This window comes from Podarcis vaucheri (genome assembly GCF_965113315.1).
Source record: "Podarcis vaucheri genome assembly, chromosome: 5".
Taxonomy (NCBI): Eukaryota; Metazoa; Chordata; class Lepidosauria; order Squamata; family Lacertidae; genus Podarcis; species Podarcis vaucheri.
This window is the reverse complement of record NC_138763.1, coordinates 49,505,636-49,509,309: the sequence shown is the minus strand read 5'-3', so window position 1 is coordinate 49,509,309 and position 3,674 is coordinate 49,505,636. Positions and strand designations below refer to the sequence as shown.

General features: G+C 44.1%; 1 long non-coding RNA gene across 1 annotated transcript in view; it reads right to left on the bottom strand.

The window, feature by feature from the left end:
- Nucleotides 1-360: 360 nt before the first annotated feature.
- LOC309533722 overlaps nt 361-3,674 on the bottom strand; it is a 39,152-nt gene continuing 35,838 nt past the window's right edge. The window contains exon 4 of the long non-coding RNA XR_014220434.1: nt 361-1,169. This is a non-coding gene — a long non-coding RNA (uncharacterized lncRNA). The remainder of the gene's footprint in view (nt 1,170-3,674) is intronic.

The following is a 3,674-nucleotide window of genomic DNA, read 5'->3' as shown; positions in this document are numbered from 1 at the left end:
AAACAAAATAGACAACTAAAAAACCAGGTAATGCCATCTCCCACAAAATACTCCCTAACCGTACAAAAAAAAAGCAAGGAATCTTTCCTCCCAAATAACTTGGAAAAGGTTAGGCTGCTTGGATGCTTGCATTTCACTTCACAACCAGCCTAGCACCTGCCACAATTAAGTAGAAGCACCCCAAATTTTTTTTATTACAAATGGGAGGGCCAGTGGTAGACACAGGGGATTGGGGAGAGTCAGAGGGAGTTGCCCATGGGTACCATGTTGGGTTAGGGTTACTGTGTGCTAAAGGGGAGGCTTTTTTTGCTTTTTTCAGTGTGGTTTATGATATTGTATTATTTATAGCACAACCCTATCTACTTGAATTCAAGAGTATCTGCTTCCAAGTAAGTGTGTTTAAGGACTGTACCCTTACAACACAATCTTATAGTCCTATTAGTTCAAGGGAGCTTACTCCCAAGTAAGTGGGTACTGATTTACAGCCTTAGGTGACAGTACCTGTCAGTAAGCCCCATCAAACTTAATGGGCCTTACTTTTGAATTGCCATGTATAGGATTGTACTGTCACTGTTATAAACCTAAGTGTTATTGCAGCCATGAACACAAATTAGACCTAGTAATCCATCTTTTAGGAATGGCACGAGTGTATGTGAAGGGAATCTAGATCATATTACATATAAACAGTTTACATTAACCTTCTGTGAATGTTTGTTGAGGTTAAATATAACCATTCAATTTTAATTCAAATGGATTAATTCTTTTTAATCCCATTAAGTAACTGTCCCAACGGGTGGGGGGAAGAGTTTATTGATGGTTGATCTTCAAATGCACAAATAATATGCTTTTGGGACATTAAAATAGAACTAATAGGTTAGCAATAAATTTTCTTTCCAATAGGGGTGATTAGAAACTTCAGGGATAAGAAGCCATTAATGTGCTTGACATAAAGGATGAGAACCCACCCTAATAAAAGTCTCATATTGACAGCTCAGCTTATAAATCTTACAGGAGGTGGAAACAGCCCTGCTTCTGTGTGTAGCACTTTCCACAAAGGCATTTGTGGCAGCTCTATGCATCCTGCTATTAAGCACTATTTTTGGCTAACAGCTTTCTCCGGACTCTTTGCCAGGGCTCCTTGTAAATAACTCTCCCTCTGTAATGGATTTCTGCAAAACAAAAAAGAGGAGAGAAAAAAAGAGATTAAAGAAATGGCACACTTTCAAGAATGGGGCTCAATGTGAGCAAAGTTTCACAAAACTCCAGGTTTCAGTCCTATTTTAAGTTTCAGAGTTTTTAACCATAGAAAACGGCAGATTTCAGCAGCTGTATGATCATGTATAAATAGGAGCATCTATGAACATGTACATGAACACCTCTGAAGCTTCATTCCTAAGTACTAGTATCTCCTATTTGGGATTTTAGACTGTAGGGCAAGGGTGGGCCATCCAAACTTCTGTATCATTCCTGACCATTGTCCATTATTCCAGGCTGACCAGACCAGGGGTTGGCAACCTGTAGCCCATGGACCACAAGCAACCCACGGGGGTTGTTTAAATGGCCCACAAGCCACCCCTGAACTCAGCCGCACACTCGGCCAGTCCCCGTGTGCTGTGCTAAACCAACACAGCGCGGAGCGGGGACTCACTTCTGCGCTGCTGGAAATTGCATCTGCGCATGCTCAGACGCGATCCGGCCCATGGAGCGATCTCTGCAGGAGTGAACTGGCCCAGGTGAGGTAAACCTTGCCAACCCCTGGACCAGACTATCACTTCCATAATCTAATACATCATCATCATCATCATCATCATCATCACTGCAGTTGCAATGTGTGAGGTGCAGTACTGCTGCTGCAGTGCTCCATCTACACCTGCTGCCGCCCTGTCTCATCTGTCTCCTGGTAAATGGAAGCCCCACTGCAGTCAGAAGGCCGGTCCAGTAGTGGTGACTAATCTTACATACCACAACTGTTGGAAGATTCAGGCAGTGGCAGAGCAAGCCAATCGGGTGCCTGGGGCAGCATGCGTGCCCTGTGCCCAGAGGGGCCAGCTGCCCGCTGGGCAGGTTGAGCCGGGGCAGGATGCTCCATGGGGCCTCTGAGGAGTCTGCCTGCCTCCTCCCACTCAGCCGCCCCACAGCTGAGGGGGAGGCGGCGGGCAGACAGTTTGGGGCAGTGTGGAGTCTGCGGGTGCCCAAGCCACCACGTCACTCCCAGGAGAGACACGTGGCTCGAGTGCACTGCAGGCCCCGCGGTGAGTGCCGCCCGGCATTTTGTCACCCCCCAGTGGTGACACCCGGGGTGGCCCACCTTCACCGCACCCCCTCCCTCCGCCCCTGGATTCAGGACAGACAAAATAAAGGACTTCAAATAGTGCTGCAAAAAGAGGCAATGTTTAAAGTTCAAAGTTTCCAGCTTTGAGTACCAAAGTAGCTTCTGCCTAATCACTGTCTGCTTCTACCAGTCTAGCAGCAAATTTCTAGAATTCCTACCCATTTTTTCCACAATCCAGAAAGAAACACCCCGAATTTTAAAGCTTTTTCCTCAGTTATGAAATATGTGTATTCTGATGTGAGACGTAGTGTAGTCTTGTTTCTGAAGTTATTACATTATAATAAAATCGACACCAAAAAAAGAGGAAGGAAGGCTTAAATTGTCAGTAGTTTATTTCATGGCACTGCAGGCTTTAGAGACCTCTAAATAAAATTACAGTACTTCTGGCAAAATTGCAATATTTGCACAGAAATATGATCAAGAGCAAAAGAAGGTTTCTTGCTTAATTAAAAGATTCTCACAGCTCCCTGGTTTGAAAACTGTTCAGTGAAATTTTGGAATGGAACTGCTTGCAGAATTGGAGGGAGGAGCTGAAGAACAGAATTCATATGTTCTCTATTGTTCTTTTAGCAGGATGCAGCTGTGCTAGTTATTCGGCATGCAGACAGTAGGAAGACCTGGTTCACAATAAAGCCGTACTGTGGCTGGGATGTCAGATGCAATGAGGGCCATGACAGAGCCATTAAGCTAAATGTATGATGCTCAGCAGATAAATTGCTCACTGCTTTCTCTGACATGAAGTGAGACATTCTCCATTACTTCTGAGCACTTGTGCCACTGTACATTATAGCAAGGAATATGATGCCGTGTGTCATCTGGCAATATGACATAGGACACCGCTATCTACCGACTTTTTCACCCCTCAGACAAATGCTTGTGATGCGTGTGGTTGCGTTAGACTTTGAGAAGCCTTGGGTGCCTTGCTGCTTTGCATTGAGTTTACATCTCAGAGCAGAATAAACAGGCTGTTGAAGTGAAGCTGGATGTCAGATTCTGAAATATCCATCCTTAGCAAACTCTTGCCGTCTCTTGACAATGGATTCTAGGTTCAAGGGAGGTTCATGTTGGATATTAGAAGCTTGCCCTTTCCTAATAATTCTGAAAAGAACATATATGCATGTTAGGTAAGATTGTCCTAAAATCAAACTGTTGGTAAATGAGTGTGACAACTGATAGGACCAAGATCAGGCCCACCAGAAGAGCCACAAATGATTTTGTTGAAATATATTCAAGAGATAGCAAAAAACCAGAAGAAAGACCATAATTTTTATTTTGTATTTACTGACATATGCGGTGAAACTTTGGAAGGTCCCTGTGATGAAATTTTAGCTGAAAAAGCTCT